This window comes from Chroicocephalus ridibundus, chromosome 4 (genome assembly GCF_963924245.1).
Source record: "Chroicocephalus ridibundus chromosome 4, bChrRid1.1, whole genome shotgun sequence".
NCBI classification, from domain to species: Eukaryota; Metazoa; Chordata; class Aves; order Charadriiformes; family Laridae; genus Chroicocephalus; species Chroicocephalus ridibundus.
Genome location: NC_086287.1, coordinates 41,788,906 through 41,815,869, shown reverse-complemented (window position 1 = coordinate 41,815,869; position 26,964 = coordinate 41,788,906). Strand labels below are relative to the sequence as shown.

Genomic DNA, 26,964 nt, shown 5'->3' with positions numbered 1-26,964 from the left:
GGCTGGGGACACCACACGGAGCCGTGAGCCTCGGTGCTGGGAGGGCAAGGCACTGCTGGCTCCTCAGTGGAAGAAAAACATCTGTTTTCTTCAAGTTTCTGTAGAAACGGAACATGCCGTGCAGTGAGGGCATGGCAGCCTTGCTGCCAGTCTCTCACGGGTGCCGCAGCTCCATGCCTTGGTCCAGGCGGGGCTCCTTCGCTATCAACAGCCCGTCTGTTCAGGGGGCAGAGAGGGTGCTGGCTGCGCCGTCCTTGTGGCAGCAGTGCCGCAGGATGTCTTTGGAATGTCTGTTTGAAACACTTGGTATCTATTTATATACACACCCATTTGTATATATAAAAATATATATATATTCCGTTCACTTTTGACTTTGTTTCGTAGAAGCTGAAAAACTGTTTCAGTTGTCCCAAGCACATGTGAAAGTGTGTTTAAAGTAAAGTTATCTCTTTAAGCAATGAGTTCTTATATCCTGTAATCAAAACAGAAGGTCATCTTTCCTCTGCTTAGTTTTTTTGGAGAGGTAACTCGCGCTCCTGAGTTTCCTAGGGAACTCGCTTCCACATTCCCAAAGGAGTAATTCATTAGCCCTTAATACAAATTTTATACTTAAATGAGCTCTGATCGGTAGCTAGAATATAAAGTGAGTGTGCTGGTTTTGTGCGTAAAGAGGTCCTCTTCATCTGACCTTGCTATGAAGTCTATATGGGGCTTGCGTGCTGCTGTAAAACATCCACCTTAAAAGGGTTTTCCGAAGTGTAAGAGTAAATGTCTGATTTTAAGCAAATAAAAAATGTTGGGACTACAAAAGAAGTGGTTAAAATGTTTTGAGTTGTCAGTTTCTTCTATGGAATTTTGGAGTGCTTATGAAAAGCAATATCTTTCAATAGTCCCTCACTTGTGCGTGTACAAATCAGAGGCATAAGGTGTTTTCTTCTGAAAGAGCAGTGAAAAAGCAATGTCGGTCCCTGAGTTCTGGGATACTGACAATGATCCTGAGTGGAAATATTTGTATTTTCTTAATCTTCCTAATACAGAAGTGTTTCATGGAATCTGTTGCTTGAGGTAAAATTCTGCTAACAACTGAGGTCTTGTACCAGACTAATGTGACCTGGGCTTAGATTAAAAACAACCATGTTGCTGGGTTTTCTTCCCTTTTGATCGTCTGTTGTTGAGATTTATTGCCTGCCATTTATAGCATTTGCAACTTGCAATTAAGGCTTCTATTTTGAATACCTAACACATAAGCAGGAATTACTGTAACTTAGTATTTGGATATGTCTTTCAAACTGTAGCGGAAAATGTTTCAGAGATGAGGTAAAAGCATTTAAAGCTAGAGAAAGTTTATACTGACTTGATGTTATATGAATAAACTGTAATTTTTGAAAATACTTTCCCATCAGTTTGAAGAGCTCCCCTGCACAAAGTCTGTCTGATATCAATCATAGGCTGACTTTTTTTTTTTGGCAGAATTGCTAGTACATTGAGCATTTGGAGCAAGAAAAGTGTAACACTTGTATAATTAACTCCTCGTTATCTAAACCCTCCTGTTTTTAAACACTAAGGTGGCTTTGTGAACTAGAGACTGATTGGACATTCATCTCCGGTCTGCGATGAGTATTGGAGCATCCATGAGCTGTATTCCCTGGAAGGACAACTTACCCAGCCTGTCCTTGGCTTCCCAGGCCTCTCTCTCCCCAGGGACACCTGGGGTGGCAGACTGTTGGCAGGGCTCTCGTGGTGCTTTTCCATGGGGAGGCTTGTGTTTTGGGGGGAGCATCTGGCTGCTGCATGTGTAATGAACCCCAGCTCTGTGTGTCTGATGTATACTCAGTTGTATGGCAAGGAATAGGCTGTGAGGGCTTCAGAGAGCAGCTGAGGTGGCCAACAGCATGGGAAATCTGGGCACTACCGGGCTAGACCTTCAATCATGCTGAAGAGCTGGTACATTGAAGGATGGGCAAGAAAAAGGCTCTCTTCCCCTCGGCTGGGCTGTAGGAGGGCTAACTGACAGTCATCCACAGAACTAGACTAGACTATAAGTCTGTGCCTTGCTTGTTAATGATGTGTAAAGGAAGAAGATAATGAAAAGAAAGAAACACTCTTGTGTCCCGTCCTGTCCCCCATACCCCGAACGCCTTTCAGATTAACTCAGTGTTTGTTGGCTAATAGGAAAGCTGGAAATTCAGTTCCACCAGAGACGGGGGAGTGGAATGAAAGCCCACGTGTATTTTTAGCATCCCTTGTAATCATGTCACCTTTTGAAATAAAAGCATCAGTGCATTAGAGTGGAGGAATCGGGGAGAGGACATGTTCTACCAAGAGAAATGTCATGCTCAGAGTGGATTGGTTGAGTTGCGCATTGACTGAGTGACATTGGCGCTGGCCAGAGCAGACCTGCCTCCTCCCCCTCCCAGCTCCACAGCTTCATTTAGCTTCCTCCTCCACACATCTCTGCTGGCTGTCTCTTCACTCATCTCTTCCCAGGTGATTCTACCCTCCAAATTCTATCCAGCTGGAATAAAACTTGGCAGGCGCAAGATGCTTTGGGGTGTTCACCCAGAGTCCTGCCCAGAGGGTAGGCAGCCCTGGCAAGGTAGCATCGTATGCCTTAATGGAAGGTACTTAGCAGTGCCTTTTTTCTTTTATCTTTTTGCCTAAGAAGAAAGCAGATCTAACACAAGGAAGAGAGGAGGAAGGCATCTGTTCAACAACGAATGTTTATTTGCTGTTCACCTCTGAAATGCCAATGAGCATTTGTGCTGTCTAGTTTGAGCTGACTATTGGCCTTGGAGAAATTACTGATGCTGCTCTTGAATGAAATTGTCCCTTACTTCCTAAGGAGGTAGAAAAGGTCTGTCACAGTCTCCCTCTGCAATCATGGATAGGTCATGTCATTGCTCTTCTACATCTCAGAAAAGGGAATAATTCCCCTTTACTCCCGCCTTTTGCCTAGCCTTCATAGGCTGGTAAGAAGGCAAAACCTAGTTTCTCTGCGTTCACACAATAATCAAAATAATGGTCCTCTGCACTGGATACGTTTCTTGGTGCTGTTAGCATGCACCTCAAACCATTAGAGTTCACTCGTAGCTGTTTGCCCTCTGCCCCCTGTCTCGGCGCCGGCAGGGACGTGCAGGCACCAGCTGGCTTGCACTGTTTTTTCAGCATGTGATTCAGCACCGAGCGGGATATTTTCACCCCTGGGAAGTAAAGAAGCAGGAGGAATTCAACTGCTTGAGGAGGGTTGACTGTCACATGCCAGGCCATTCATTGCAGCTCTCTGTGCCTTGGTGAAGGTACTCCCTGTAGCTGAGGTGACCTTCCTTACCAAGCAAGGCAGATCTGCAATTAGTGCTGTTATCTTTTAATCCAGTTGTCCAGGGGCCTCCTTTATGTGGCCAAGAGTGGTGGACAACCCTCTGCTGCTTCCCTTGAGCATTATGTTAAGTCCATTTTACTGGCACCAGTGGAAGTGTGACGTTTCTTCAGTGTGGCAAGGCTTTGGTCTCATGTCTACCTCCTGCTGCATGACAGCCACCCATAAAATTAATTAAGCCATGGTTCTGGCTTCCTCCTGGGTCTTGTGTATCTTCGCTTGATACAGAGCTTCGTGACTTGACTGAAGGCAGAAATGGAAAACTTCACACTAAGAGTATGGGGGTTCCCTCAGTGAGCAGCAAGCAAACATAGAGTCATAGAATAGTTTGGGTTGGAAGGGACCTTAAAGATCATCTAGTTCCAACCCCCCTGCTGTAGGCAGGGACACCTCCCACTAGACCAGGTTGCCCAAAGCCACATCAGTGGAGGAAGCTGACCTGGGCTGGAAGGCAGCCTGGTCCTGCAGCCACGGTGCTGCCCCTGGAGCTCCTGGGACAAGACATGTCTCTGTCCCTGTCTCCCAGGGCTAGGTGATGCTCCTTCAGCACCTGGGGAGGGGTGGGGGTTCAGAGGCAGCCACAGGCAGGCTGACTGCCCACTGATGCTCACTACTTTTTTTTAAAAAAGCCTGATCAGAGATGAGGAAATCTTTCAAAGAGTAAATGTGGCTTTAATAGATTACCTTCTTGCCCCCCACCCCCCAGGCAACAGACTCATCAAAAGGCTCCCGAGACACACACAGACTTCTTTTTTTTCTTTTTTTTTTTTTTTTTTTTTTCATTTTACCTGGTTACTAAAGATGACAGTTTCTGTTTGCACAGCACTCACCTAAGGATCTCCAGATATTTTTACCAAGGTGGCTGTCTTATTTTTAACCTAACTTTATAGGCAGTGAAACTAAGAAGTAGGCAGGTTTGTGCAACAAATTCCTTGCAGCGCAGCTGTGCCGGGGTGAGAAGAGGTGAGCTGGCTGGCTGCTGGAGCCGGGCTGGCAGATGGAGAGGTGCAGAGTTGCTGGGGAGGCTTTAGGGCTGCCTGCTGCAGTGCGTGGATGGGGCCGGGCAGCCCTCCTCAGCCTGCGTCTGTCCTCCCCGCCATCTACCTTTCTTCTAGCGAAAGTGGGTTGTTCTCATCCGGAGTTGCGCTCACAGTGACTTGGGATTGTTGTACAAATTTGGGGCATGGATTTATACATCCAGTTGTGTGCACACTGGTACGGTACCTTGCTAAAGTATTCCCAGTGCTGCCCGAGCAAAGCATCTCCACCTCCCCAGCGAGTTTTGGCCGAGTTAGGGAGCAGCCCTGCGTACACATAAGAATTTGCTGTAGGGACTTACCCATCAGTTAAAGCGGAATTACATGCTTAACTTACTAAATTACTCTAGGCTTTGCTTAAGTGTGTAATTAAGAATTATGTACTCAAAGATAACCACTTGTAGGGCTGGGGCTTGCTGTCCTGCTTCCATTCCCCTAACAACGCAGGGCAAATTACTGTGCTTTTGTGTTTTTCTGCCCGGGTAACGTTTCCAGCTGCTGGGATCAGAGAGTAACAGAGACAGGAGGAGAGACAGAGCACACAGACCCACAGAAACACCTCATTGCTCTGGGAAGCCAACTCAAAACAAGAGAGTGTTGTAGAGGCCCAAGTATAGCTGGAGAAGCTTACTTAAATGTTGCATGGGGCCAAATCCTGGCTGTCCTCCAACCTCCAGCCTTTCTTCAAGGGATCTTTTCCTCTGTGGGTGGGTTGTCCTCAGCCAGCTGTTGGCAGGGCTGTATCCCACAATCGCCACCTGGCCAAGGACTACATGATGTTTAGCAAGCTCCATTTTGCAGACCAAACCCCTTGTGTACTTCCCCTGCCTGTGGTTTCTCCAAATTGCTATCATTGTCCCAGGGATATAGCACTGGGGCAATGCAAGCCACCCCTCCCTTCTGGTTATACCGGTATTGAAGACTATGAAAGAAGAGGGCTGACAGGCTACTGTGACTACAGCCTTCCACCGGAGACAGCCATCTGCAGAAGGAGGCCAGGAAGATCCTTTCACTCAGATATCTGGACTGTGGCAGGCAGGGAGATCCTGAGCAGGAAAGGGTCTGAACGGCAGCAGGCTATGCCCTGTGTCCATCAGCTCCTAGTGTTGGTGTCTCCCAAACAGTGCTTATCAGAGGGAGAGGTCACCTTATCCCCATGTGATTTTGGCAAGCTTTGGCTGTGGCATGAGAACAGCCAGAGGAAAGATGTATAGCCTCCTAAGGAAGGGTGTGCTGGGTAACCAGCACACTGGGGACACCTGCCACTCTCCTTTCTTGTCATCCCCGCAATCTTTCTCATTATGTCTACAAGACCCATACTTGAAAAGATGGGTAAATGCAGGTTAAGGAGCTAAAATCCTTGTGATTTTTATGAATACCAGAGGCAGGGTTTGGGGGCAGTTTATAATTTTCTTCTAATGATTCACACTGCCTTTTCAGGGCTAATTTGCCAAAGCTCAGAGAAGGTGATTTCACTTTTTCCTGTGCCTGCTTTTTTTTTTTTTTTTTTTTTTAAAAAAAAATAGGTCTATTTGCTCAGTGCTCTTTTCTCCCTTGCCCTGAGGGCCCCTGACCCTTTGTGGTGCCTCCTGTACCACCATCTCCCCTTCTGGGCTCAGCAAGCTGTTATTGCAGGTGGGATGTGGTGGTAAGCCAGAACCTCCGCATGGACCCACTCCTGTGGGCAGCTCTTCCTCTGACCACGTTGCAGGGACAGAATGACGTGCAGCTACCTGAGCAGAGCTATAAGAGATGGCGTCTTGTGCAAACAAACCATGGGGGTCATTCAGGAGTCCTCTCTTCAGAGATAGGCATCGTCACAAAATCTTGGAAAAGAGCTAGGCTTCCTCCAGGCTGTCCTCTTGCACAAGCCATGCCAGCTAAACTCATCAAGTAATCCCTGCCTCAGGCCCAAAACTTCTGCTTGAGATAGAGCAGATCAGTTAAAAAATGTTAGATATTAATTTTAAAATCTGAAGTTACCGAAAGCTAGCCATGTTCTAGAATGTATTGTACCAGTGGCTGGCTGCTTGCTCCCACAACTCAATGGCTGGGCCCTGACTCTGTCCAGTTCTTGGCTCCTGCCAAATTTCACTTGTCTGAGCACGCACTTCCAACTCTAAAGTCCGATAGTGCCCTAGGAGCCTTCTCCTACCCAGGTTCCATGATGGTGACTTCCCTTTACCTGCAGAAACATAAGCCCCAGTGCTATTTGGATGTTGCCTTCATCAGCTGCCATCCTAAAGCAGGTGGCATTGTAATGGCTAATGCAATCTTTGCTGTGCTCCTCCAAACCGCTTAATTTCAGTGGTGGATGGGGTGACTCTGGGTGTGTTGTGTAGTTTTGCAAAGATTTTCTTTGATCCTCGGGTGAAGATGAACTGCATTGTGGCTGGTACATTATCTTGCTTCCTGTGGCATGGAGCAGGACTTGGTCTGTTCCCAGTTTTTCTTTATAGTAATGCATGAACCAGATCGGACAAGAATTTAATGGTATCACCAACATTATGACTAGTCTTTAAGAAGAACAGAACCACTTATCTGAAAAGACACCTTTGGAGCTCGCTCTAGCCTGCACTGGAATGGAAGATTCCTGGCCCACAAAATGAGTGCTGTGTTCGGTGCCCTTGGGCTAATCTGGCTCTCACAGTAAGCCTAAAAATGCTGTTTCCACTATTCAGAGGATCACCTGCCCACACTAAGTAATTTCTGGTTCTCTCTTTTTTCACTCCAGACATCCCAGTGACAAAGTCTGTGTCACTTCAGCGTTATTGTTCAATTCATCCTGCGCATTCAATTCAGTTTTACGCAGCTTTTAGCAGCTCTGTTGTTTGAACACAGCTTCATCCCACATCTCTGTCCTGCATAACTCCTCTCTCTGGAATAAGCCAGGGAAGGGTAGGTTTGTGTGTGTCTCTTGGAGAGAAGCAGCTCTTTCCCAATTCCTGCCCATCATGCAGTTGTTCAGCAGCTGAACCCTCTACTGTAGCCATTCGTTCTTTTTTCTTTTTTTTGTGTGTTGTTTTTTTTTTTTTCTTCCAGGGGCACCTCCTCGTCTCTGATCCTCTGATAGCAAATGTCTCCTTTCATGTCCTACATCAAGGCTGCTGCTCTGGCCTCCTATCCCATTTGCTTCTCTTTTTTTAATGCTGTGCCAAGCTTATTAATGTCAGGCAGTGCTGCCCTGGCCCCTTGGTGTAACTTGGAATGCAAAACCCTCTCCCTTCACCCGCCTGGCCAGGGCTTTGCTGGGCTGGCTCTTTCCTGGCCCCATGTGCAAGCCATGATGGTGGCACCATCTGCACCAGAGCAGTGTATTGTCCCATTTATTGTTCTCGGGGACCCAGAAGTCTGGACTGACTTCTGGCCCTGCTGTGTCCATCTCTAAATGCATCCTGCTGTCCCCTAGTGAGAAATGCCTGTGGTCCAGGCCTGGCTTTGAGCCCAGAAGGACAAGGAAGGGGGCCCATGGAGTAAAATACCTGTTGTGTGCAGAAATGGGTGTGTTATCAGAGCCTGGCGATGGAGGACCTGCTGCTGACCACAGTGCCCAGCTCCTTTGGCACCACATGCCACCTCCTCCTCCGGGCTTTGGGGGGTGCTGGTCTGCTGCCTTCAATTCACACGCTCACATTGTAAGCTTTATCCTTAGTCTAAATATACCGCAAACCCATTGAAAATCAAGAGCAGGCTGACAGGGAGACAGACAGGCTCTAAAGGCAGTGGAGGAGGGTGGGGGAAGGTGAAAGTTATTTGACAGGTGATTATAATTAGGGATTTTCTTCCTATTTATCCTGCTGCAGCTGCACACAAGCCAGTCAGACTGCTCTGCACCTGCCCTGGTGTAGCGGCATTTTGCTGTGGTCTTAGTGTGAATGTTGGTCCATTGCAATAGAGAGGGAGAGGCTCCCCATCGCCCAGACCTCTAGTGCGCAGGAGGGGTTCAACCAACCTGACTGACCTCCTGCAACACGATGCTGATGCCCAAGTTAATACGGCAAGGGAGGATTGGGTCACTCTGCGTTACTGGCAGCCCCCCCTGGGCAGCCAGAGTGCTGTGCAGCGTGACAGCCCTGGCTGGCTCCAGCTTAGCTGGAGATGAGTCAGTCACCTTGGGTGCCTGACTTCTTGATAAATCCTGGAAAAACTAGGGCAGTTAAATGTCAGCTAATGGGGAAAATTTTCAGCTGGGAGTAAGTTAAAGTAGCTCTGCAGCTGTTGGGGACACTTGGCCACCAACCACCCACCTCCAGACCTGGCTGGTTCAATAGCATTCACCTGCAATGAATTTGCTGGGGTGAGGCTAGTGAGATGGTCCACAGTTTTTAAGCAAAGCCTGAGCTGCTGGCACAGTTTTCTCTCTCCTGAGGCCTCAGGGTTTGTTTTATTGCTGAGGCCAGATAGGTAAAGAAAGAGGCTCTGTCTTCCCCTGCTTCTCAGGAATGCTGGTAAAGATGCAGCTGAGAAAATGCTTCAATTTCTGCCTAATCTATGGTTCTTTCCAGCTCCTCAGCTGTCTCTTTAGTCACTTTAAAAGCTGATAGGAGTTATTGATCTCATTTACCCTCTGTATATCTTGACTGATTCTTTATTTGGAAACCCAAGTCCTGAGGTGCAGAGAAAAAGCAAAGCTCATCTCATGGGATGGAACAAAAATGTGTTTTACTGTATCTGAAATCTATAAGGTATCTTTGTGTTTTCATGGGTTGTGCTGAAATACCAAGTCCCTGGCAGGGAGGGGACTGTGACCCACTTCTAGGCTGTGGAGAGGAATCTGGCCTCCTGGTCCTCTAGCAAGAACTTCTTTTGCTACTGCCCTTGTGTGCATTTCTCCAGCTTACCTGAACTCACAGCTCTGGGGAACAGCAGATCCTGCTCAGGAGGAAAGCTGCAGCCAGCATTTCTGCCTCTGCCAAGGCAGCTCCTGCCCTCCAGGGCAGGTGTTGGTGCTCCTAACTGAGGCGTAAGAGACACACCTACCTCTTCATTTCCAGTTAGTGTTACAGAAGCTTCCCTCAGAGCTGCAGCTCTTGTTTTAGGTCTTATAAGTGTGCTTGATGGTCAGCCCTAGGAGCACTGAGGGAAATCTCAGCTCAGTAAAGAATATGTTTGACTCTTTAACCCTAGGAGTAGTGAGAACCACCTTTTCCAACAGCTCTACTCAACAGTGAGATAAATTTCAGATGACCCACCTGTGGGAAAGAAAAGAAAAAAAAAAAAAAAAAAAAAGAGTTCTTAATTCTGGGCACTTCTTGACCCATTTCCCAGCCATGCTCCTTGCCCACAGCCACCTGTTGTCTGTGAAAGCACAAATTTTGCAAGGAAAATTGCTGTGTGACTGTTAATAGTTAGATGCAATTCTGTTTATTGGATGTTTTAGAAAACATAAAGAACAGCTAAGTGCACAGACAGACTGTTGCATCCAAATGATTTACTGCTTTGCCTTTTACAGATCTTGATTACATCAGGTTGCTGCATCAATATCTTGTCTGTTACAGTCCAGCCTGTAAGATGGGTCAGTAAGGCAAGGAATATTATTGCTGGGTGGTTTTCCAGGTGGTGTGGCAATTAAAATAGCTTTCCAGGGGGTTGTAGTGCAGATCCCCCAAAGCTGGGCAGCAATTTAAATTCATGCATGCTCAGATGCTTGTCCAGCTCATAGATCTAAAGTAAAAGTACACGGTTTTCATAAAATATCCAGGGTATTTTGCTTAGGACTGGCTGGCTGTACTTGAGCAAAAACCTTGCCTGAGTATTTCACTGCATCTGACTTTTATCCAGACTGCAATCTAGAAGTGCAGATAGCTGTCTGTAGCAAGAGGTGGGTGAGGACTGTGAACCAGGGTCTGGACTCTAAAACCTCTAGGATATGAAGCTGTTTGAGTCCAGTTCAGGGAGAGGCACCAGTAGCAATGTTTTTCCCCAGGCTGGGATTCACAGGCTTCATCTCCTTCAAAATATCAGCTAGGTGGGACCCAGGACTTAGTGCCCCAGTGCCACATCAGGGCTGGCTTTGCACCTGCAAGTCTCGTGGCCCTTCTGGAAGGGTGCCCTCCTGCCTCCCGAACAGCTGAAGAAGAATGTGATGGGATTTGGCTTTGAGGATTCAGCAAAGCCCACAACAGGAACGTATTCCCAATGTCCTGACGGCTCTTGCAAGGCCAGATGTGAACCCAAATGAGATTTCACCATGTATTAGAAAATCTACCCCTGCCCTGTTGTGGTCCCCCTTCCTTCTCCATCCCCTTTAGCAGGCAAACCAGCTTTTCCTGTGGGATGCAGAAGGTGGCAGAGTGAAGGTAACTAAGGTTGTTTGCTCAGCCTATTACCTCCGCTATGGCATGGAGCAGCTGGGGCAGGGAGGAAGAGGGGAAGGGGCTCTGTACACATTGAGAGCTTTCCTCACAGTGGACAGAAAAAGTGGGGCTAGAAAAGCAAGTATTAAAACAGTTCATTGATGTCTTGGTGAAAGAGGCAATAGTTGTGACCTTAAGCCCAGAGGGGTTTCCAATAGAGAATGGAGAATGCTGGGAGAGGAGAAAGCTGCTCCCTGGTGAAAACGGTTTTCATCAACAGTTCAATTTCCTACTGTAGTCAGAACCTGTGCCTCACTCGCGTACATCTCTAAATCAGATACACTTCATACTCCTGTTCTTCGTCTGCGCACTAGACACAAGTGACGGCAGGAAATTGAAGGCAGGGCCGCGTGGCTGTGGCTGCAGGGAATGTGATGGCATTAACAATCTGACCAAGTGTCTCTTTCTGGTGGCTCCAGAACTCACTGAAATACAGTACACAGACTCAGATCCAATTTCCTGCTCTCCTTTATCCTGGGTGTACGCCTCAGTCAGAGCAACCGCCCGTCATTATCAGGTGATCCATCATATTAAAACAAGGAGGAAGGAAAAACCACAGCGAAAAGGAAAATTAATGCTTTTCAGTCTTTGAAGTACTTCCCCTTTCATCCTAGCCCATAAAACTTTGATTTAATTTTGTATCCTGGTTCAAGGGTTTTTCTCTGTCCCGGTGTTCTGAGCTGCTCAGTCCAGTTTGGACCCTGGTGGGATCCAAGCAGTACAAGCATCCACATGCGTTAACCTGGCCCACACTAGCCTTCCCTTCTGGATGGGGTCAAGGCAGGTCTCTCGCAGGAGTGTCACTTCACCCGTGCTGGCTAACACCATCCTGTGCCAGGGAAGCAGGAGAATTGTTGCTGCCCCAGGTAATCCCCTTCCCAACCTGCTTCATTAAATAATAAACAGTCAGAGTGTAATGCCAGGGTGGCCAGTGACCTTGTACTGGATTGGTGTGTGAAGGAGGAGGTCCTGCAGCATGTGGAGCGGGATGCAGGCTGTGTCAGCAGGTCTCCATGCATGTTGCACTCTGAGAGGCTGAGACAGCGCCAGTGGGACTGCAGTAGCTTCCAGTTTGGTTCAAGGTCAGGAGCAAACCACTGACCTGTTTGTCTGTGATCTTGCCTTTTAGTAGCAGACATCAACTCAGCGGTTGTCATTAAAGGTCTGTTATACTCCGCAAAGGGACTGGTGGCTGTGATGTTCTGGACAGAGTCCAAATTTCATTCTGCTTCTGCGAATTCCCCTTGGAAGGTGTTGGACACAGCACGCTTCGCTTCCTGCCCTCTGCCACTCTGCACTGCTCCTCCTGGCTCTTCGGCAGCTCCTGTAGCGTAACGTGGACTACACTGCTCACAGTGATAAAGTTCCAGCTAATTTCCATAGGATCAGGGTTAGGCTTGATCTCATCATAATCTGTACTCTGCTAAAGTGACTGGAAGCTCTCTGCATCTCCCCCTGTGCACTCCAGTAACATTGGGCTGGTCAGGACCTCGTTGCACTTGTCTCTGTAAATGCATTAGGTGAGGTAGAAGTCTCACATTGGCAGCTGTGGATGGTCCTCAGGTTCTCCAACAGCTCAGAGAAGGCTGTCCAAAGTTCATGAGTTGGTCCAAAGTTCATTAATTGGTCCTACAAGATGCAGGCCAAGAAGTCCTGGCCAAGAGCAGTGCAATCTCGGACAGTTAAGACAGTGTCTGCTTGATGCTTCACCACCGGGGTACCTGGGCTGTCGCTGATGCTGAGAGGTGCACGAGCCTTTTCCAGGCAGCAGGGCCCTGGAGGAAGCACGCGTCTGATTTACTGTGTGCTGGTGAGAAATCTGTGAAGGGAACTTCCCCTGTTCAGCATCTCAGCATCCTGGGAGGTTTCTGTAGTGAGGACTGGCACTCATCTGTGTGTTTCCATCAAAGAAAAGAGGTGACCTGGTTTGGAGTGTTTTGTCTCATTGCTTTCCCCAGTGGTACCTGGGTAAGGGAGGAGATTCGGTAACTGAGAATGAACCCCAGCTGCAATTGGATTCAGGAGAGAAAGGTTCATGTCCCTATCTCTGTGATGAAAATCGCAGTCATAAAATTAATCGCTGATTTCACGCTTCCTGATACACTATGAAAATGATTAGACACAGCAGCAGCTGGGGGAAGTGATGGGACTCGTTGAGGCTTTGCTCCTTCTAATAATATATTTCTCTCATTTTTCACCTACCTTTTTTTTGAGCATGCATTCATTGTTTGTGGAAGCTGGCAAAGGACTTAAAATGGTCAATACACGCACAAAACAAGTCCAATAAGAAAGCTGTTCCTGCAGCCCATCCCCCGACCACGTGGCAGCAGCTTTCTGTCTCATGAAGGCAGTAAGCCATGAAACCACCAATAAAGAAATGAGGATGAAAATGTGTCTATGCAGAGGCTAGATAAAAGGTGTTTCCTGGTTTCTGTCTTTCTGAAGGCATGACGAAATGAACTTTACCTCATGGCTCTGTTGCATGCTCTTGTCCCTGCACATCCTTACAGGGACAGGGTTAGAACCCTTAGTGCATGTGGAAAGGGAGCTATGCCCATCACGGCCCCTGGGAGCCCATGGTGGGTCTGACAATGACCCAGCCCAGGGGAGTCAGGGACTTGCTACCAGGCTTCTGAGTGCAGTAGCTGACAGACAGCAGCCTGGAGGCATGCTGATCCGCAGGATAGTGTTGGGCAGAGGGGATAATGCTCCACCAGCCAGTGGAGAAGAGGGAAGCCTTGGTCTTTTCCCCAGTGTGGCAGCTGATGGCTTGGCTATCCCTCATCCCCCAGCAGCAGTCACGGTGCTCTACCTCTGACCTGTAGGACATGGAGCCGTCCATACACTCTTATTCTTCAGTAGCAAGAAAGTACTTGAAGAGGCACTAGAAAGATGTTAAGTGGAATGCCATAGGCCTAGATGCAGCGGAAACTAGTGAGATGATGTTGGTAGGGACAGCAGCTGAAGGGGGAGGGCAGCAGTTCGTAGCAGAACCAGCTGAAAGGGAATCCAAGCACCGCAGGCCCAGCTGCTTTTGTAGCGTGAGCAAAAGCACATGGTGCTAGGGAAGGAGGCTGCTTCACCGTGCTGCTGCTCCTGGGCTGCCAGTTCCCTTGTCTAGTAAACACTAACTTCAATGAGCCACATAATGTGTGTGCTGAAGCACGCCTTCATCCTCTGGAGGGCATTGCAACCAAGTATCAAGCAATTAGCCCTTGCAACAGCCTTGGGAGATGAGTAATGCCCCGTTGTATTGGAGTTGCCTGGTGCTGCCGAAGCTCCTGGAGTAAGCTGCAGCAGGTCTCATGTCTCCCAGTCAAGTGACTTGGTCTGCACGCTGCTGGGACCCAGGAGCCTGTTCTGCTGTATGGGTGGTGACTGGGAGATGCATCTGGAAATTGCTTTGGGCATTGTCAGTACCTTTAACTTCCAGTTCAGGAGTAAATCTAGGCCCTTCTGAGGACCTTTGATGCAGGAGATGTGAGCGGAGTGCAGGTTGGGGCAGGGAAGAGCATATGGAGGCAGCAGCTGCGGAGCTCATATGGCTTCTCAGATGCTCCCTGTCCCCAGGAGGAGGGAGCTGGTGGCAGGACAGGAGTGAGGGCTCTGCCACCCCATAAGGACTCTTGCAGGACACTCCTAGGGCATGGCAAAGGCGAGTGTCTGAACCAGAACCTGTTCCCTGGCATCACCCGTTGCCCTCAGCAGAAGCAGCACGCTCCCAGGGGGCTGGACCCCACCTGCATCTTGTCACCAGACTGTCCCCACCCCCCCGGCAAACTGCTCTGAGCTCGCTGCACAGGTGAGCTGGGCCTCCCCGAGCACCACAAAGCTGCTGCTTCAGCTCCTGCCAGCGCGGCAGGGAACACGGCTCTGCCTCCAGCTCCCGCCTGCTGACGGCCTTTGGGCCTTGTTTTCCCCCAAGCTCTGGTGTTTGCATGAGGTTCTGCTGCCCTTCCTATCAAGGTAAACGGCATTTTCTCACGGTTTAGCCTTTGTAAAGGGCTTGTGGCGCTTAGTCTGCACATACGGTACCCGCTGAGAGCCCTGGTTTGGCTTCTGTCCTGGGCTTCTGGGGCAAGGAGGCTGTGTGGCCTTCCTTTGCCAGTAGGTACCTATCTGTGATCACCCGATGGTCCCTCATGTGGCTCTGGGACCTGTTAGCCCACCGCAGGGAAATTTGATAGCCGGGTAGCAATTCCCAAAATCTGAATTTCCCAGCTGTGAGAAATAAGGCAGATGGGGGGAGGAAGGAGAGGCGCGGGATGCCCTGGCTGAGGGAAGCACCCGGTCTGTTAGGGCTCTACTGCGACACACTGAGTGCTGCCAGCTAGATCTCATGTGCCCAGCTGTGCCGAGTCACGTCTGGCTGCTCTGTCAAACGTGGTTCTGGTGGCCGCTGCAGCTGCGAACCTTGACAAATCTCCTACCGGCGTGTAGAGATGAGGTGTTTTTTCTCTACCTGTTGTTTCTGTTTGTGGCCCTTGGGGTGACACCCTTGTGGCACCTTGTTGGTGTATTTGGATAGCAATTCTCTGAGCATCCCCGTGTGACTGGGACTCCTGGAAGCGGGAGATATTACTCTGTAGCTGCAAGATGGCCAGCAGTGCAAATATGAATGTGAAAAACTGCAGAGACCAGAGGCTGGGCAAAATGGCCGTAGCCTGCCTCTGCCAGGAGCACCGGGAGGGTGCTGAGGGTGGGAGACGGGCAGCCTGAGACTCTCCAGAGCAAAACTCTTTCTGTATACTGTGGGACACGAATTAGTTATCATGGAGAGAAGGACAGAGGTACTCCAAGCTCACAGTTTATGTTGATGTGTTGACAAAGAGCAACACGTCCCCACAGCAGCAACACGAAGGGTGGTTTAAAGAGCATGTGTAGCGAGAGGTGTGAGCAGGTGGGAGATGGTGTACAGAAAGTGGCAGGGGACAGGGCAGAAGCTGAAGGACTGTGTACAAACTACAGGACAAAATGTATGTTGTGTGGAAAAAAAATCCCCTTTAGAAAGAAAATCTGGGCTATGAAAGACCACCCTGTCTGTTGTGCACGTGTCTGAGTGTGCCTTTCTCCTCCACAAATTAGCTTCCTTTCATCTGAATCCTTTTGGCTGCACTGAGGGTGGTATCCTGTTGTCAGAGCAATCCTGTGGGACTGCTTTGGGCTGCGATGGCGTGCCTAGGACAAGCAGGTTGTGTTCAGCAGGATCTAAGCATGTGTAGGTACATGTTGCATGAGCCTATGTCCTTTTGTGGTTGTGCATTTTTGTTTAAACATTGAAACAAGGGATAATATTCTCATAAACTCAACTTTTAGGAGAAGCTGAATAAATGAGTACTTTAAGGGATAACCAACATTTTATCACCCATTTAATCAAAAAACATGACGCATATCAGAAGGGCAGCGACATAACTAGAGACCTAAAGTCAAGACTTCAGTAGTGAGGGTGGTGGCAGACTTTGTGTGGAGTCCTGCTGGCAGGCCTCTTCCCAGGGAGGCTGTCTGTGCCCTACCACCACCACCAGAGCAGTCTGGGGTTAGACCCTGCACCGGGAGAGCTTGTCCCGTGTGTGTTTCCTGGGTCTTGCCAGATGTGGACAGAGGCTGTGTGTATCCTAGAAATGAATGCATCTCTCCGATCTCTCCATGCACAAGCCGCTCACTCCTTTAGTTAAACTGTTAACTTTCATTAACAGCTGATGTTAATTTACTTTATAGTTCCTTTTCCCCCCTGGTTTTTATAAACCAGGATGAGAGTCTCCTGGAGGGAAGAATGGCTTTCTTCTAACTGCTCAGGGGGAAGAGACAATCTGGCATTCTTCACTTTGTCCCAGATTTTTAAAGGAAGAGACAATATTGCAAAGGAGGCTTTTTTTTTTCCTTTTTTTTTTTTAGTAGGTCTCAGCTGTTTTGCTAAGAAAATTCTTACATTGACCTTAAGGGAATAGTAAAATCTTATTCTGTCTTTATCCAGCATTTATTGTTATCCCCACCGGACTGTGCTATTAAGGTCTGTAGTAGTGCTGTCTGGTAACATCCCCTGAGGTCGGGGGCCTTCGTCTCTGGCATCTTGCGTGCTCAAAGTGGAGACAAACCATAGCGTGAAACCTTATTTGCAGCCCCTACAGAAGCTGCCGTGAGGTTTAAGGGCAGGGGCACCCACAGCCACACCAGCATTTTCATGCCCATGAGCTGAGCACCCACAGCCCCGTGCCGGGCACTGCTAGTGTAGTCAAGTGGCCGCAGGGTGGCTGCGAGTCCATTGGCCACCCGGGCTGCGAAATGGGTGGGAGAGTTTGAATGGTGTGGAAGACCCTTAGGAACTGGAAGCCGATACAGGGGACAACATGCTCCTGCTACCTGTATGCTGTCTGCAATATAAGATAACCCTAACTGTTTTTTTTATTATCAATAGCAGCACAATTTAGCCTGGTAGCAAGCCTGCTGGCCGTGGAGTAGCTTACCCAGAATTTGAAGGTACAGGCACAAGATAATGAGGGAAGAGTTTGAGAGAGGCATGAGAAAGCCAGCCTGTCCATGGCACTTGGCCGAAGCACCAGCTGCTGCTCTAGAATTGCTGCAAATCCTCCTCTCCATGAAGAGTTGGCTTAGTTTTACAAACATAGATTATTATTTTTTTTTCATGTTATTAGCCAGCATGTGGTGCAGGAAACAGAAAATAAAAATAAAAATAAAAATCTTGGTGCCAGTGTTTAACAGGGAAACCAGAGTAGTAGAGGTACAATCGATTTTTGTCTTTGTTGGGTTTCAAAATCAATGAAATATGAGCTTTTCCCATTGATTTTTGGAATTCAAAATTATTTTGGGAAGCTGTTAAATAAATGGCAACTTTGGGAGCCAATTCCTCTTCTGGGGCTTTGTAAGACATGTATGAGAACCCATCAGAATGTGCTGATGTGCTTGCAGGCTTCTTGCCGTGCTAATATCAGTTGCTGTCGTCTGTCATGCCAGATCTTCTCCTCTGAGGCCAGGCTTCTTGGTCGTGGGGAGAGGAGCAGATCTAGTCCACAGCTGTAATCTGAGCCTCGTGTACTTGTTCTGCAGCTGAGAAAACGAGTGTATTGCCAGCAGTGTTGGTGCTGGTTGCTAATTACTAGTCACTGCAGTTGAAAGGGAGCTTCTTGATCTGCTTGTGACCTCTGCCCTGGCACATGCCCTGATGGTGTAAGCAATAGAGTCCCGCTGGTCCTTGCTGGAAATAGCTTATGTCATAAAACCCCTCCAAAAGCATATACGCTAGTTTGTAAGAGTTGCTATTGAGCTCTTGCTCTAAGATGCCAACAAAGAAAGAAAGTCTCAGAGGTCCTCAACCTGAGAAGGTCCCCCTTAACACCACACATTTTCCAGCATGTGGAAAAATCCCCTTTGAACGCCTGTTCGCTGCCCCAGGATGCACTGGCTTGCCAGGCCTTGCCCCAGGTTGTTTCTCCTGGGATGCTATGCTCCACCACACATGTCCGTTTTCCCTGCACTGGTCAATTTATGGGTGAACACAGTTTCTGAAGCCAATGCTAAAATGCAATACTTTGGAATTAACATGTGTCCTGGATTCCACCATGATCAAAATCTGATTGTGAGGTGTGCCCTCGCTCTCCGTTGTCAGGTGGATTCTTTGGAAGATGTCATTTCTCATCAAAAGTTTTCAAGGGCTTGAGTTGCCCTGGACTCCTGATGACTAGCTGCTATCTTTAGTTAGGGTTTTTTTTTTAATTTTTGGAGGTGGTTGTACATATTGTCTGAATGCTGAGTTAAGATCCTTTAGGTGTGTCTTCACTTACACAGAATACCCAGACCGGGACGTGTTTGTGGTATCAGTCACCTACACGTGGGCTTGTCTCTCAGTTGCAATGGTGAAGATGACCACACAAAGAACTGCCCTTCCTTCTGAGCCAGACCTGAGGAATGTGGCCTCTGACACCAGTCTAAAGCTGCTGGGAGCTCTGCAATGAGACTAGAGGACCCTATCACAACCTACACCTGTCACAGCCACATCTGTGGATCAGAGAGATTAAACATATGTTTCATTCCTTCCTGATCGGCGTGCAAAGGATACAGAAAGAATGAGCAATGCTTTGTCCTTCCTTGTGCATCTGTGCCAGAAACCCATTTGCTAGGGCCAGTGGAGGAATTGCCCACTGGTCATGGGAAGTGCCATGAAGAGAGCATGGACTGTCCCTGGTGTCCCATGCTTTGACCGACAGGATCTTGTGCACTGTTGAGGATGTGCGTGCGAAGCCCAGCTTGGCTCTCGGAGCCTCGGTCATGTTTGCAAAGCAGGCTTTTATGGGGGAAAAAAATGAAGCACAGAATTTTACATTTAAACTGGGTTCATTTGCTCTGTAATCATGGATGGCCTTGAAGCTGCATCCTACAGGGTGGCTCCTTTCCTCTTTCCCCTAGAAAGTAATTTTTTCTCAGATTTGGAGCTTGATTTCAAGGCTCTGCAGATGCATCATACTAATAAATGTCACATTATCCTGTCTCTTCTGACATGAACGTGAGCAGGCACCTGATGAACACTGATGAGGGAGGAAAAGCAAAGCTAAGAAAAAAGTAACCTGACACATAACCTAGGCTCACCGAGACCAAATCTTGAATGAGAAAAGGGGGCTGTGCCAGGCCCTTAGATACTGACTTTGGGGCAGGAGCCATCGGGCTGCTTGTATTCAAGCGACAAGGGCAAATGTAGATAGTGTTTGTGGCCATTCTTGGGTCATTGGGCCAAGGGCTGAAAGATCAGAGGAGGACAGCAAGATGGTGGCAGCAACTCCTATGGCCTTGAAATTTTCCAAGGAGGAGACAAACCTGCAGCTTGTTGTGTCTGCCATAATATAGCAGTAATACGGCCACATCCATCTGAAATTTGGGATGGCAACTGTGTGAAATTCTTACCCGTGCATGCTAAGCACACAGGTGGTGGATGAAGGGGAAGGAATAGGTCCTTTCTGACTCAGTTAACACAATCCTAGAGTTTCTTCGGGAACTTGTAAGGCACTGGCAGGTTTTTTATGTCGATAGATGACGTTGGCCTGGCAGAGCAAGTTGATGCCTGTTACGCACGTTGTCTTTATCGACTATGCTGCCGTCGCTATGTTCTGCTGTCAGCATCTTTATTATCAGCACGGTTGCCAGCACAAGACTGAACCTGTGGGATGTTGAAACCATGGATTAAGTTAAAAAAACCTTGTCTCATCTTAGGTGGACAAGGAAAGGAAAAGCAAAGCCTGCGTTTCTTGTTCCACCCCTAATCTCATGAGCTGGGAGACAGGTTTGAGAATGGTAGTAAGGTCCTGATTGCTCATGGAAAAAGCACCCAACAGATGCCTTTCAGGTTCATGAGAGATATTGCCTGCTTGTGGTTTCTGTATCAGGTGACCATGGAGGAGTCTGGAGGGGAATGCGTTTTGCTTTAGAAATGTGTTTCCTTTTTTTTTTTTTTTTTTTTTGGTGCTGCATAATGTAATTCTTAATTATGCTTGTCATTCGCAGGGAGTGAGAAAAGCTTTTATGAAAGAAGTAGTGTGTGTTCCTTCAATATATTAGTATTTGATAGTCTTACAGTGGTTTTGGTTTAGGTGAGGTAACACTTGGAACATCAAGTGATCTTGGTATTCATTAAAAACTGACATCTGGGTTTGTTTAGTGAGATTGTGCTAAGCAGCCCGGGAGTTTGAAATCCCTATATGCTAACATAAACAGGAGGGCTTATTTTTTTAACTTTTATAGTATTATTCTATAAAGGATTTGAATGCTTTCATCCAGGTTAGTACCTTGCAAGCACACCTTTAAGACTAAGGAGATAAAAAATTTCATGTAGTCCCTCTTGTGATGAACAATTTCTGCCTGAACTGAGCAACGGAAGGGCAGGCCCATATGGAAGGGGAAGACAGAGAGAAGTGTCTGGGAGCATTTCTTAAACGTATTAGGCATGATTTTATGTACTGAGTTGAGGAGATGAGGTGAAATAAAACATCTGTGTTCAATAAAGGGCTCTGTCTGTCTTAAGTTATTGTTAACTGTAAATTTGTGTGTCACCCCCAGGGCTTGTTCCTGCCGATGAGCAGTTTGTACCGCCATTCCTCGACTTCAGACCCATTCTTGCTGAGCCTTAAACACAAGCGGTTGTTTGGAACTGCCTGATGATGAGCAGTGGGTTGGGAGAGTTCCCCTGTGCCGGCTGGGGCTGTTTCCTTCCCTTGGTGTTGGAGGGGACTGGAGAGCTGTCACCCCTGGGGTCTGTCCCCTTTGGCAGGGGTGTGAGGTTTGGAGGTGGCCACCTGGAGCTCGGGTGACACAGACCAGCAACAGGGTCCCTGCATCCACACAGCCTTGGGTTTCAGCCACTGATGCTGTGCCGTTGATTTTATGTGTCGATGTTAACAAGGGCTCCTCCAGAGCTCAGGTGAGACTGCTGGACATGTTCATGCCTTGGCCTACACGTGCGCATGTGCCTGTGTGCCCCCAGGTGCTGGGAAGCCCTTCCTCTCCCTGAAGTCACACAGAAGTGTCATCCAGGCGTGCAGCCCTGCGTGGGACTGGCTGGCATCCCAAGATCAGGCACCTTGGCACATGCTAGATCTCACCTTGTCTTCTGGTCTGCATGCATCCCATGCCATGTTCCTACCAGGTACGCTGCCTTGCTTGGGCTATTTGGGGACAGCAGGAGTGGTAGGTGGCATTTGGGGAGATACAGGACTGATTACAGGACTCGCGGGATGTTCTGCAATGTTCTGTGCTGCCACGTCCTACTCGGTCACCCCACATGGCAGCACTGTGTTTCCTGGTGCCCTTCTCTGGCTACTCCTCTGTCTCTGCATTTCTATGCTCTGCTCTAACTGATAACTGTAAGTAGCCAGACCAGAATGGGTAATTGCTCTTCCAGGTCTCTGGATGCCATCTGTGCTGAGGTGTGGGGCCAGCGGCTGCCCTGCGGAGCCATAACCACAACGTACCAGCTGATTTTCAGGGACTTGGTGGTCTATGCTTTCCTGCAGGGGATCACAGCCCATCTGTAGCTTTCCTTACCCATTTTTGGCAGCATGAAGTAGGTGCAAATATTTCATGTCACCCTCCCACTAACTGGTTTTTTACCCTTTCCCCTTCCCTCTCCTGCCTGTGCCTGGCCAAGGTAAAAGCTGTTGCCCAATGTAGGACTCAGGCTCAGGTTTCTCACGGCAGTTTACACAGCTGCTTTTGACAGGGACGCTTTGCACTTGTGTGTGTGTGTGTTCAGGTCTCACCAGGAAGCTTCTGCTCTCTTATCGTGTCATGGGGTAAGGGGAGTCACTGGAGACAACAGAGTGGGGACACCTCTCTGGAGGATGAAACAGCCCATCCTTTGGCAGAATGGCCCTGCGTCAGGGATTGTTGCCTTATAGTATGGGCTTGACGGTTCTTTAAATAAGTGAGAAACCATGCCAGAAGGTAAATCTCCTGGAGGCATGTGTCTGCCCGCAACTGCTGTGGCGAAAACAGAGGGGATCACAAGGAGAGACAAACCTGTGTGCAAACACCATGATGTGTCTTGTGCAGGGCATAAAGCTACTGTCCTGTTCCACAGCCCTGGAAACCAGCCCCCAGTCATCTTCTGCCAAAGTCAAATAGTAGCTTTGGAGGCAACATGTATTTTTTACCTTAAAATGACTTGCTGTCTCACAACTTGTTATTTGACTTTGGTTAAAAAAAAAAAAAAACAAAAAATGACTGGGTGGTTTCTGCATGTACAAACCAAAGCAGGCAGTTTCAAATGGTTACCAGGACCAACTCTGCCTGTGTAATTACATTGCCTATATTTAATCTCTCAGAAGCGTTTGGCAGATGCTTTAAATTTCAGATATGCAATCAATATTTTCTGCTCTGAAGCTCAACTACCATGTTCTTCCCCTCCCTTGCGTGAAATACACAAAGTCAAGTCAATATACTTGGAGGGTACAGGAGTGATCGCCGCTCAGTGAGTGTATATCTCTATCTATATGTACCCATGGAGATCTCATAGGGATGTGTGTGCGTGTGTGTGTGTGTGAGCGTGCGCACGTTACATGCCTTTATTTATTTTGGAAAGGGTTTGCTCTTGTTTCGTCGTGCCTTGCTTTAAACGATCTGAAAATCCCCCCCTGGATTCAGAAGAATAAATATGCATGGCTTGTAATTCTGTTGCAGCTCTTGCTCCCAGCTGATAGGGTGACGTGGAGTTTGGAGGCTCGCAGATTGGCTTTTTGATTTGGCTTCTTGCTGCAGTTGTGCAAACCTCGCTGGCTCCCAGAAATCGGGCTCAGCGCTTTGCCGTGCGCCGTAATGCTGGGAAGCCTGGACCGAGCCCCGGTGGTGTGAGCGCGGGAGCGGGGGAAGCCCAGCAGATTCAGTGGCAGTCTGGGGTACAATCCATTTTCTCTTCCCCCCTCCCTCGACCCCCATTCATCTCCGTCCTCCCCGTCCTCCTCCCCCTTCGCCAGATCTCCCTTCCCTCCCCGAACTCCACCGCTCCACGGAGCTGAAGATCAAGGCTGGTGGATTTATCAACATTTTACCTCCACCCCCACCCCCTTTTCCAGATGCACCTCCCCGCTCACCCTGACAGCTGCAAAAGAGAGCACAGGTTTTGTAGCGAGCGAGGCAACTTGGACTGACATGCAAAGGCGAATCCCCCCCGTACCCGCACACACCGTCGGTGAATCACCGGGAGATGCGATGAGCTCCCTTTAGGAACCGGAAGGATTTGTACTGGGGAGCCGGCGGAGCACCCCCCTCCCCCGCACCCCCCGCCCGACCCTCCAAAAAAAAAAAAAAAAAAAAAAAGTCAGGAAAGCAGCCAGAAGGGGTAAGTAAGAGGGTGCTACCCCCTGCTCCGTAGGAGACGCAAGGCTGGCGGTTAAGTTTCCTGCTATCAAGTGGGGCTTCATGCCTTGCATGCGAATGGCCGCGGAGCCGGGGGTGCTGGGGGCGGGGGGGGGTTGCTCTTTGCAGGCTGGTCTGCCGGGCTGGGGCGGGGGAGAAGGGGATTTAACGTTGCCCAGGCGCTGGCAGCTCGCTTCATTCGTGCTGTTTTGCCGGAGCCGCGGCGACTACCCGTGTGTGTGTGTGTGTGTATGTGTGCGTGTGTATATGTGTATGTGTGGGTGCGTGTGTGTGCGCTGCGGGGGGAGGGCTTTGCATACGGCGCGGAGCGGGCGCTGCGGGATGGATGCGCGGCGGGGAGGGGGAGCCGGGCCGGGCCGGGCCGGGCGCTGCGGGGCCGGGGCCTTGGCGGAGGGAGGGAATGAAGGAGGGAGCGGTGGGAGCCGCCGAGCCCCGCCGGGGAGCAGCCCGAGCTCGCGGCACCGTGCGCGGCGGCCCCGGGATCCCTCCCGCCGCCGGGCGGGGGTGCCCCGTCTCGGCACGGCTCGGTGCGGCGCGGCCCGCAGGGATGCCGGGGAGCCCGGAGGTGGGGGGGGGGGGGGCGGCTCTGCCCGGGGCTGCCGGGCGGGGGAAGCGCCTCTTATGCAGTGCTATAAATTTCCCTTTTTGGTTTTTTTTCCTTATAATTTCCTTTTTTCCATTTTTTTTTTTTTTCCGCCGGGGGGAGGCCGGGCCGGGCCATCCCCGGCCGCGGGCCGCCGTCCCGGGCAGCTGTCGCTCTCCGTCCGCCGGGGCCGGCTTGTTTACCCCGGGTGTCAAATATAGCTGCTGCGCCAGGCTCTGCCCTAAATAGGGCACGGGGCCGCTGGCGGGGCCCCCGCAGCCCCCGACTGGCAGCGGGGGAGAAATGATACACACACACGCACGCACGCATACGAGCTGACCTAAATGTTGGGTAATTTCGTGTTCTCCCTTCCTCCCAGCCTTTCTTTTTCACCTGCGTCTAAAGTATCTATCACCCTGGGTGGGAGATGAAACCCTTGCAACTGTTTTGGGTGTTTTTTTACAGTTATTCTAAAATGTGAGGCTATGGCCCTTTCCCCTTCCTCCCCCCCCAAGTGGAGCTGTAGCGTAATTGTTGGGTTCGTGGCTCCTCGGTTTGCTCCTGGGCTTGTTCTAGGGGTTTCACCCTAAAAATCTGTTTCAAATTTAAGGTGAGACACTGGAGGAACAGTGGGGGTGAGAATGGGCGCCTTATGCGCATCCCCTCCTCATGCTTGTATGTGTATTCCTTTAATTTAATCTCTTTGTAGAGCAAAAGGGTGATTTTGTTGAGCTATGTTTTATTTCTGGAGAGGACAGGGCTGGAAGACTTAGGTAACAGTCAGCAGAGTCTTCCCATTCAAGAGCGCTCATCCCATGCTCTCTGGGAGCCTGGCAGAAGGCCTGGGAGAGCAGAGCTGGCTTTGGGGGACTGCTGAGACACAGAGGCCTTGAAGGTGCTCTGTAGGCTCGGTGCAGCGGGGAGAGGCATCGCTCCCCTGTGGCACAAGCATTTCCAGGGAGTCCCTAACCCTGCTCCCTCCACTGCTGTTGCAGGCGTTTGTTTACCCTGATCGTGGTTTAGCTAAGAAAGTAAGTCATGTTTGGTGCTTACATTCAGGCTTCTGTGGTCAACTGGAACAAGACTTGTTCCCTGAACAGAAGTAGTGATGTTAGAGAAGAGCACGTCCAGCTACTGCTGAGGATTGGCTGGGGAGGAGCGAGAGCAGCCCAGGAGCCCTCAGTGCCGGTGCTAGCGTGCAACATGATGGCAGTCAAATCAGTTACCCCCTAATGTAAATCAAAGGGTGTAATGTCAACCGGGATGGGGAAGGAGGGGACCGAATGGGAATGGATAGAGAACCCTAGGTAAAAGGTGCAGTATGGCAGACGGTGGTTGTTTTTTTTTTTTTTACCTAAACCAAATACGAGTCCTGTTCTAGTAAGCCGGTGGTTCAAGCGTTTCCCAAGTGCCCAAGGTATGACAGATTGTGGTAATCCCGCTGCTGAGGTCCTGTGCGAGGGCAGCAGAAGTGCAGGTAGGCTCCCAGTCTCTGGCAAGCTTCCAGCGTGCTGCTGGGCAACTTGTTTCCTCTCCCTGAGCCTCATTCGTATCATTAATATTTTTCTACCTGTGTGGGGGATTTGGCGAGGATATGGTTGCAATAGCTAGTGGGTGACAGGGTACGAGAGGGAAGGTGGATGCTTGTCCCTTGCAGAGAGATTGCCCCCTTTCTCGGCAAAGCCGCCACCTGAGAGGATGGCACTGGTGACTGCAGATGCCGTTGCCAGGTGGGGTAGTCCTTTCCATTGCCCTGGGCAGCGTGGAAAGCACACTCTGTGCTGTCTTGGACACCAGCAGCCAGAATAGGAGAGCACACGTGGAATGGGATACTGAGCATGGCCTGGGTTGTGCACCGCACTGTGCTCTAAAGGCTCCTGCTGGGCTGGTGGGAGCTGCCCGTACTGACCAGAGCAGACTTTGTTGTTGGGAGTCACGGGCAGTTGTTCGTGGCGGTCGCAGGGCACTCAGGACACTGCTCCTCAGCTTGGCTGGCTTGTAGGAAGGAAAGAGGTACTCAGGGAGGAATCCAGCCTCCCTGCTTCCTCTGCCTTCCTCTGGAGCTGGCAGGGCTGAAGTCAGATGAGGCTGGTCAAATCCTGAGTGTGTCAAATCCTATGGTATTGCTGATAGGACAGGGAAGGGTTTTTCTAATGTCCTGGGCTGACCTGCTGCCATGTCATGCCTGGTCCTGCACCCACCCCTTGGCTTCACAGGGCCCTTCCTGCTATGGGCGTCCTCCACCCCAAGGCTGGGAAGTACCATAATGGAGTGCGTCAGCACTTTTTGTTAGAAACCAAGTTAAGATGTATTCCCTCCGCCAATATTTTCAAGTGAAGCACTATACAGATAAATGGTTTGTCTGTCAGGTTTTTGTTTGCTTGTTTTAAACAAACAGCATCAGTCTCCTCCCCTAAGCTTCCCCAATGACCAAGTGGCATTGACAAATAGTTCCTTGTTCTTTGTTGCTGTCGTGTTTCAGATGCCTTTCGTGTGCTTCAGCAGTTAAAAAGATGGCTTTGATTGCTGGCCAAATTTCTGTTTTGTTTTGTTTTGTTTTTTTAATCAGGTAGTAACATCTGATCCTATATTTAAAAAAAAAAAGTGAAGGAAATTAAATTACACAGACAAAACATCTTAATAGGGGAAAAAACATCTCTGAAGCCAGGAAATTGATAGTTGTGATGCTCTGTCTACCATCACCCACTGTGGTTAGGTATCTTGTCATAGATTAAT

The 26,964-nt window shown here is 49.3% G+C and overlaps 1 protein-coding gene across 7 annotated transcripts in view; it reads left to right on the top strand.

Moving 5' to 3' along the window:
- Window positions 1-23,036: 23,036 nt before the first annotated feature.
- Window positions 23,037-26,964, top strand: part of SLC8A3 (solute carrier family 8 member A3) — a 118,999-nt gene continuing 115,071 nt past the window's right edge. For 3 of the 7 annotated variants that reach the window (XM_063332763.1, XM_063332759.1, XM_063332762.1), the window contains exon 1: window positions 23,175-23,607. The gene's annotated coding sequence lies outside the window, so the exon portion shown is untranslated. The other 4 variants (XM_063332760.1, XM_063332761.1, XM_063332764.1 and 1 more) reach the window with 4 other exon arrangements.